The sequence below is a fragment of the Sarcophilus harrisii genome, chromosome 4 (genome assembly GCF_902635505.1).
Source record: "Sarcophilus harrisii chromosome 4, mSarHar1.11, whole genome shotgun sequence".
Classification (NCBI taxonomy): domain Eukaryota; kingdom Metazoa; phylum Chordata; class Mammalia; order Dasyuromorphia; family Dasyuridae; genus Sarcophilus; species Sarcophilus harrisii.
This window is the reverse complement of record NC_045429.1, coordinates 217,359,508-217,368,886: the sequence shown is the minus strand read 5'-3', so window position 1 is coordinate 217,368,886 and position 9,379 is coordinate 217,359,508. Positions and strand designations below refer to the sequence as shown.

The 9,379-nt window shown below is 34.3% G+C and overlaps 1 protein-coding gene across 1 annotated transcript in view; it reads left to right on the top strand.

Moving 5' to 3' along the window:
• Nucleotides 1-7,993: 7,993 nt before the first annotated feature.
• ANKRD6 (ankyrin repeat domain 6) overlaps nucleotides 7,994-9,379 on the top strand; it is a 198,144-nt gene continuing 196,758 nt past the window's right edge. The window contains exon 1 of the mRNA XM_031964524.1: nucleotides 7,994-8,300. The gene's annotated coding sequence lies outside the window, so the exon portion shown is untranslated. The remainder of the gene's footprint in view (nucleotides 8,301-9,379) is intronic.

Sequence of the window (9,379 nt, the reverse complement as noted above, 5' to 3'; positions counted from 1 at the left end):
GTCCCTTGAGCTAAGTCTCCGACTTAAAAGGACCACACTGGGAACCCCTCTTTGCAGAGATTCCAAACATGGTCGCCATGTGAGGACCCTCTGTCCACTGGACCCTCTGTCCAGTGCCCTCCTTGTCTCTACCTTCACCTATCTCCTACTTCTAAACTCAGTAATAAACCTCTTTTATCAATCTAGCTCTCTGGGCCAATAAATGCTTTTATTGGGAATTCTGCGCCGCTACTAGACTTTATACCGCCGTATCTTTGCGCCGAATCCAAGGGGGTTGCAGGGGAACTCTGTTTGACTCCCTGTACCCCAAACCTGCCACTAGACCTTAACTAAACCCTAATTTCATTTAGGTACCCCAAATCTAGACCTCAACATGTGGTCTACACCTCAACATTTGGTTCCTGACCTCAACATAATGAGCTCTAGCATTCAAATTTTACATCTGTTAATAAATTAGAATCATAGAATGTTTGTATTTTGTTTAGGTCTGGTGTAAGTGGCAGCAAGCATCATAAAGTAAAGTTTTGGTCTTAGAGTCAGGGGTTCAAGTTCCATATCTGTCTTAACTTCCAGGTGAGGAAATTGCTTTTTACCAGTATAATCTTAGATGATTGCCTCCTATACTTAGAGATTAGATCATTTACTAAGTCACTTAGCAAGTATGTATCAGAAGTGGGTTTTTTATTTTGTTTTGTTTTTTTTGTTTTTTTTGGCAAGGCAAATGGGCTTAAGTGACTTGCCCAGAGTCACACACCTTGTAAGTGTTAAGAATTTGAAGCTCAGGTTCTCCTGACTTCAGGTCCAGTACTCTATCTACTGTGCCATCTAGCTGCCCCCAAGAGGTGGTATTTGAATCCAGCTTTTCATAATTTCAAAACCATCTCTCTAACCACTATACCATATTGTCTTTCACATATAAATGTAAGCCATTATTATTATTATAATCATATTTTGCAAAACCCTTTAAAATCTATTGCCTTCAAAATGTAGTTCAAACTTCTTATTTCATAATTCAAGACTATTTCCAACCTGTAATTAACCATTTATCCAGATTTATCTCATACTTCTTCTGTCTAGTTCCCTAACTAAGTGGGGTAATTTTCTGTGCCCTTCACTGATATATTCCCTGTGCTATTCTTTTTTACTTTTTAGGGTTTTTTTTTTAATTATAGCTTTTGATTTAAAGATATATGCATGGGTACATTGACAGTTGCAAAACCTTTTGTTCCAATTTTTCCCCTCCTTCCCCCCACCCCCTCCCCCAGGTGGCAGGTTGACCAATACAGGTTAAATATGTTAAATATAAGTTAAATAAAATATATGTATACATGTCCATGCAGTTATTTTGCTGTACAAAAGGAATCTGACTTTGAAATAGTGTAAAATTAACCTGTGAAGGAAATCAAAAATGCAGGTAGTCAAAAATAAAGGATTGGGAATTCTATGTAGTGGTTCATAGTCATCTCCCAGAGTTCTTTCACTGGCTGTAGCTGGTTCAGTTCATTACTGCTCTATAAGAACTGATTTGTTTCATGTCATTGTTGAAGAGGGTCATGTCCATCATAATTGATCATCATATAGTACTGTTGTTGAAGTATATAATGATCTCCTACTCTTGCTCATTTCACTCAACATCAGTTCATGTAAGTCTCTCTAACCCCTTCTGAAATCATCCTGTTGGTCATTTCTTACAGAACAATAATATTCCATAATATTCATATACCACAATTTATTCAGCCATTCTCTAACTGAGGGGTATCCATTCAGTTTCCAGTTTCTGGCCACTACAAAGAGGGCTGCCACAAACATCCTTGCAGATTCAGGTCACTTTCCCTTCTTTAAGATCTCTTTGGGACATAAGTCCAGTACTAACACTGCTGGATCAAAGAGTATGCACAGTTTGATAACTTTTTGAGCATAGTTCCAAATTGCTCTCCAGAATGGCTGAATGTGTTCACAATTCCACCAACAATGTATCAGTGTCCCAGTTTTCCCACATCTCCTCCAAGCTTGATTTCTTATAAATTAGAGTCAATTCTCTATATATTTTGGAAATGAGGCCTTTATCAGAACCTTTGACTATAAAAATGTTTTCCCAGTTTATTGCTTCCCTTCCCCTGCATTAGTTTTGTTTGTACAAAAACTTTTCAACTTGATATTATCCAAATTTTCTATTTTGTGATCAATAATGGTCTCTAGTTCTTCTTTGGTAATAAGTTCCTTCCTCTTCTACAAGTCTGAGAGGTAAACCATCCTATGTTCTTCTAATTTATTTATAATCTCATTCTTTATACCTAGTTCATGAATCCATTTTGACCTTGTCTTGGTGTACAGTGTTAAGTGTGGGTCAATGCCTAGTTTCTACCATACTAATTTCCAGTTTTTCCAGCAGTTTTTGTTGAACAGTGAATTCTTATCCCAAGAGCTGGGGTCTTTGGGTTTGTCAAACACTAGATTATTAAAGTTATTGATTGTTTTGTCCTTTGAACCTAACCTATTCCACTGATCAACTAGTCTGTTTCTTAGCCAATACCAAATGGTTTTGGTAACCACTGCTTTATAATATAATTTTAGATCTTGTACAGCTAGGTCACCTTCATTTGATTTTTTTTTTTCATTAGTTCCCTTGAAATTCTTGACCTTTTGTTTTTCCATATGAACTTTGTTGTTATTTTTTCTAGGTCATTAAATTAGTTTTTTGGGAGTCTGATTGGTATAGCGCTAAATAAATAAATTAGTTTAGATAGTATTGTCCTCTTTCTTTTATTTGCTCGCCCTATCCAAGAGCATTTAATATTTTCCCAATTGGTTAGATCTGACTTTATTTGAATGGAAAGTGTTTTGTAGTTTTGCTCATATAGTTCCTGATTTTCCCTTGGCAGATTCCCAAATATTTTATACTATTGGTAGTTACTTTAAATGGAATTTTTCTTTGTAACTCTAACTGTTGGATTTTGTTAGTGATATATAAGAACACTGGTGACTTATGTGGGTTTATTTTGTATCCTGCAACTTTGCTTAAAGGTGTGGATTATTTCTAATAGCTTTTTAGTAGAATCCCTGGAGTTTTCTAAGTATACTATCATATCATCAGCAAAAAGCAATAATTTGATTTGTTCATTACCTACTCTAATTCCTTTAATCTCTTTCTCAACTCTTATTGCCAAAGCTAGCATTTCTAATACAATATTGAATAGTGATGGTGATAGTGGGCAATCTTGTTTCATTCCTGATCTTATTGGGAACGGTTCCAGTTTATCCCCATTACATATGATGCTTACTGATGGTTTTAAATAGATACTACTAATTATTTTAAGGAAAAGTCTATTTATTCCTATACTCTCAAGTGTTTTTTAATAGGAATGGATGTTGGATTTTATCAAATGTTTTTTTCTGCATCTATTGAGATGATCATATGGTTTTTGTTAATTTGGTTATTGATATGGTCAATTATACTAATAGTTTTCCTAATATTGAACCAGCCTTGCATTCCTGGTATAAATCCTATTTGGTCATAGCCCTGTGCTATTCCAATGTTACATTAGACATTTTCTACATTTTCTACACCTTTCCCTCATCTCAGCCTGTTAAAATCCTACCCTGCTCAAAAGCTAGGGTACTATATGAATTTTCAATCCTCATTTTGTAAAAGGGGACAGACTTCATTTTTGTCTTTTCTTTTATCTCTTTATGTCCTTGCCATTTGTTATGCAGTATTAAAAATAATTGTGTATAGTAAATCTTCCCACTAGATTGTGAATTCCATGAGGACAAGGATTGTGCCTTGTTTAATCTTTATGTTTTATCCATATATTTATATGTTTATAAGACAAATGCTTCAGTTGTTCAAAAGTTGTTTTTTTGGTTCAGGTCTAAAACTTAGGTTGTAAGTCAAGGAAACTTACTTGGAGTTAACAAAATCTGAGTTCCAATCCTGTTTCAGATACTTGCTAGCTCTGTCACCTGAGCCAGTTTTTTGTATAAACTTTTTTCTCCCTCAGTTCCTCATCTATAAGATGCACGTAATGACAGCAGCTGGTTCTCTGGGTTGTTGAGAGGATAAACCAAGCTAATGCTTGTATAAGTGTTTTACAGACTAAAATACTATGAACAATATTTAATGCTTTTTTATGGTGATAAATTAAGGTTGGCTGAGGATATAATTTGAGGACATTTTTAACAACTCTTCCCTTTATGATTTTAGCCTGGCCAGATCCTGCTTCCCCTAATATTTATTCACTTTATAAAGAGCTGCTCCTGAAATTTAAATATGCTACCACCAGGTGGAGGCAGTCACAGGCTGAAAAGTGAGGCATGGGTGCATTTGTTTGCTTGGGGTAAAGGATTATCAGGTTTTCAACTATACATAAGTATCTACAAATTTATATTTTCTAGCTGTGAATAAATATAGGTAGATTTAAAATAGCTATCATTATTTAAATGGATAAACTTTTCATACAAACCTAAATAAGAACTAAAACTAAAACAAGATAAAAGCCACCATTAGTTCAATAGATTAAAACAAATTCTGAAACAAAAAAATTCACTATCATTGGGCTCCCTTCCTCATATTACTTCAGAGATATCTTTCTAATCCTTTTTCTTTACTTGGATTTGTAGAAACAGTAGATCATTTTTATTCATGTATTTAACTGTGTTAAATTTTTGCCAGGATTTCTAATTGGCTACCATATACCTGAGTATGCTGTTTATGGTTTTTGTTTGTTTGTTTGTTTGTTTTTTGGCCTTTTCTAGAGACTCTGTACCTTTTTTTATATTGACTTTCTGCTAACCTTACTTCTCCAAGCATCATGGTTATCTTCTTAGTAACTTCCACTGATTTCTTTGTTTACTCTGTGATTTATTAGCTATTTCTCTTTCTGTAATTGGAAGCCCTGATCCCTTTCTAGTCAAAAGCCCTACACTACCCATCCATTTGAAATTGAGACCTGAGAAAATGCCATCTCTGACTAATGCTAGGCGAATTTTGTATTTTTAAAAGGTTTTCAATTGTGGACAAAAATGATGTGTAGTAAAGAAAGCACTTTCTAGGAATAAAGCTTAGAAACAAAAAAAGGGATTTCTATGTGAAACTTTTTTTTTTTGATTTCCATACCTGCTACTGACCTTCACTCAGAAATATTTTGTATATATTTGCATGTACTGATATATATATTTGTATATACTTTGTATATACCTACATATGATTTATATACTTTGTATATGAACATATATTACCTGATGATTTGGGGTTGTTTGATTTTTGTCTTTATTTAAAATTGCAGACTGGGATATAGTATATGCTCATTGTGTATATACTCAATGAGTATATGCTCATTCATTGGTTGGTGGATGGGATTGCTGAGACATCATCAGTGATATTTAAAAGGTCCAAGAGAAGGATGCATGTTGCCCTGATGTTCAAGAGGGAAGATAATAGAACCAATCAGCTTAAAGACCAGTAAGCTTAACTTGGATTCCTGAGAAAACTTCAGAACATATATTAAAGAGGTAGAGAATATCTACTTTCTTCAAAAACTTTTGTGGAATAATTGGTAGATGAGGGGAATGCTGTAGTTTGCTTAGACTTGAAAAAAGTGTTTGATTAGATATTGTGTGAAAAAGATAGAATGATGTAGACTAGACAATAGCACAGTTCGATGGATTTAGAACTGGTTAAGTGGGCAAGATTTTTAGAAATTTGTTTATCATTTTAGCAAATTTAAAGCTTTATTCTGGCATCACTCACCAAGCCACTGGGTTTTTGATACCTGCTGTCTTGTATTGTTCACTGTATAGACTTCCTGAGGTAAGGGACCATATCTCACTTTTTTTTCCAATACCTATTTGAACAGAAGTTTGTGCATAGTAGATGTTTAATATTTGCTAATTGTTAAAAAAAAAAAACCCATATGATAGGAGAGCTTTTAATAATAATAGATTTTTATTTTCAAAATACTGCAAATAGTTTTCAATATTCACCCTTGCAAAACCTTGAGTTCCAAATTTTTCTCCTTCCCTTCTCCTCCCCTCCTCCCTGGACAGCAAGTAATCCAATATAGATTAAACATGTGCAATTTTAGAGAGCTTTTAAAATAAAAATATGATAACTGTTTCAGGCATCTGTTTGGTTTTGTTTTCCAAAAAGAATCACCTCCCCCCAGCTTTAGAATCTCAGTATATTTCTTGTTTGTATGGTGTGTTTAAAGAGTATTTTTTACAACCCATGCAGATATCATCCCAATTTTATGCCTTTGATATAATGTGAAGAGCAGATTTAAGACCCTATATTGCAGGACTTTTCAGAGATGGTCCTGAACGTCTTTAATGCCCTGAACAATGCCAGAGGGCAACTTGGGTCAAAGGTTTTCAGTTGTGAACAAAAATCCAGGCATGTTTCTAACAAAGTAAAGGAAACACAAAGAGAATCAGAAGAGCGCTTATCCTTTTAATGGACTATTCTTTTTTGGTACAAAACTAAGAGGAATTTAGTTATTATTAATTTGTTGTAATCACTAATGAACTGGTTCTAGTTTCCTTGTGGATAATTAGCTTCTTTGATTGACCAGTGATACAAAAACAAATGACAGTCTTATGTTCCTGTGAACATTCATATGCTTTTAGTGGAAAGTACCCCATCCTTACCACCTCTCTCCCCCTTGAGACCTTCTGGATCAGTAGCAATACTTGACTGTATAAAAAACTAACAAAACCCAAATGACTGGAAAGCATTTTGCAAATGTGAAGTGCTGTGAATTACCCAGATAATTACCCAGATATCAGCAGCTTTGCTGGTAATAGAGGAAGAGGGGAGGGAAGAAGCAGAGTGGGGAATAAATTTTGAGTAGCCAGCATTGTTCTTTTCAAACAGCAAGCAAGGGATAATAATATATATGTTTCATAGAGTCATATATTTCTCTGTTTTTAAGCTTTAAAAAGGTATACTCTATATATGGCACAGACTGTATAATTATTTAAAAATCATTTATTTTAAAGTTGTGAATCATTTTGCTTCCAGTTCTACAACTTTACAACTCTGTTCTCAAGGTGTTGTCTCAGATATAAAATGCTTAGTTGGCTAATAGGCAAGGAGATCATTGTAAGCACTTAATAAAGGCTTTGATCAGTCATAAAATCTTAGGTGTAGGGAAGAATCTTACAGTTGTCTATTTCAGTCTCTCATAGGAATCATTTCTACTTTTTACCTAAGTATCAATCCCAAGAGCCTTTTGAACACTGCCAATGATGGGGCATTGGTAACAACCAATTCTATTCAATACTAATCAAAGCAGTAGGCTTCCTTTTTTGGACAGCTCTAATTGTTACAAAGTTCTCATTATATTAAACTAGAATATGGTTCCCTGTAACTTTTATCCATTGATCAAAGTCTATTGAAAACAGTTATAACTCCTTAAGTCTTTTCTTTTGAAATCGTTCTCTTTCTGTCAGAAGATTTTGAGATCCATCTAGGCTTAGACACTTTTCCTTAATTTGTTTTAATTTGTCTAATCTCAACTCTCTTAAAATGTGAGATCCAAAATTGAGCACAAGACTTCAGAAATTCTGAGCAATGAGAATTGAATCAGCCCTATTATTTCCTTTGTGCTGTATCTCATACCCGTATTAAGGTAACTAACATACTTTTAGCTTTAAGTTTTTGTTGACCAACACCTGAGACATTTAACATATATTGAGATTTTGCAGTTTATTAAAAATCATGAGTCTTTCCCCGTTATTTTAGTCTCCCTTGTTTTACTACCTATGTATTTGAAACTATTGAACCTAAGAGTAAAATTTGACATTCATCTCTGGTACATTTCATCTTTGTTCATTTTAACCTATTGTTTTAAATTTGAAAAGCCTGTCTTTTCTGTTACAAATATATTGCCCAGGCTCTCAGACTCACACAGAATGACAAAACACTCTGCTAGAGTTTGCCAAATACAAGCCAGGAAATGTGTGATTCCAGATCTCCTCCGAGGGAGAAAGACATAATTCAGAGGAGGCTGTGGCAGGTTGTAGGCAGTCTTGCTTGACCTAAGTGACTGTAGGCTGCCGTCAGTCTGATGATCTCCCCAGAGGATTTGGCTATTGACATGTAAATTGAGCTTTGGGAGGGAAGTCCTGTAGTTGTTTGCCCCAGCTGTCCCTCCCTCTTCTCTTCACCCCCTCCCTCCCTCCTGCACTTTGTCACTCTTTTCACACAAAGCTTTTCATTTAGGGAGGTGTTTTGCCAGCCCTTTGCCTTTTGTGAGGGTTTCAGGCAGTTCTAGCTTCGGAGACTGTGGCACCAAATCTCCGTGAGTATCAATATGATTATAAAACTTGTTTAGTTTGGGTCTGTGACTGTAAAAGAAAAAATTCTCCTAGTTACATGTAGTGGGGGATTTTAAATTTTAAGTAGCTTTTTATTTTTCCATTGATCAGTTATCTCCTTGGCTTAGGTAAGGACCATTTTAAAAATTGAGAAAAGAAGATGACTCATTATTAGACATATGCTATCTTGATTTAAATAAATCTTTTATTATTATTATTTGGACTGACAGTTGGGAGTATTGTAGATGTGAACTAGTTGGTCAGGTCAGAATGCTTTCTGAATTTTAGCTTAGATTGTTTTAATTTTCTAGTAGAGAAATGCAATTTTGAGCACTTTGTTTTAGAAAGTTATAGTAGTGTTCTTTTCATGTTAGAAAAATGAAGGGGAAAAAAAACCTATTGTTGAATGTATCACGAATCAAACCATTGCCTCAGAATAGAACCTTCCCCTCTACCCCACAATTCTACTCATGCTGAAACTTTTTACAAGAAATTTTAAAGTAAAGTTAGTATCTTGAAGCAAAATGTACTCATCATAAAACATTCATGTGCTTTTCTCTGGCTGAGGGATGTATTTGTCACTTTGAAAAGATAAAGTAAAACAGATGGATGTTCCCATCTTGTTGGATCCCATCCTTCACAAACTAAAAAGAAATACTTAACAAAATAAATTTTATTTCACATTTGGAGCTAGAACTGAACTTGATTTAGAAGAGGATTCTGTACGACTCTTTAGTAATTAATTGACTTGCTACTTTCATATTTTAAACTGTGATGTTGTTAAGTGATAGCCTATGATGTGTGTGTGGGTATGTGTGTGTTTTTATATATATATATGTTTATACAAATAGATAGATAGATGGGTGGGCATTTTAACTTTTACATGATTCTTCAGTATGTTCCATCTCCTAGATTTGGGAAGATAATCTTTTTTAAGAATTTAAGAAAATTAATTATTAATAAGAGCTATCCAGTCTGGCTTTAAAAATAACCAAACATGAAATGTGTATATTGAGCATATTGAATAATATAAGCTTAACTGGAATGCTCAAGACTTTTAAAA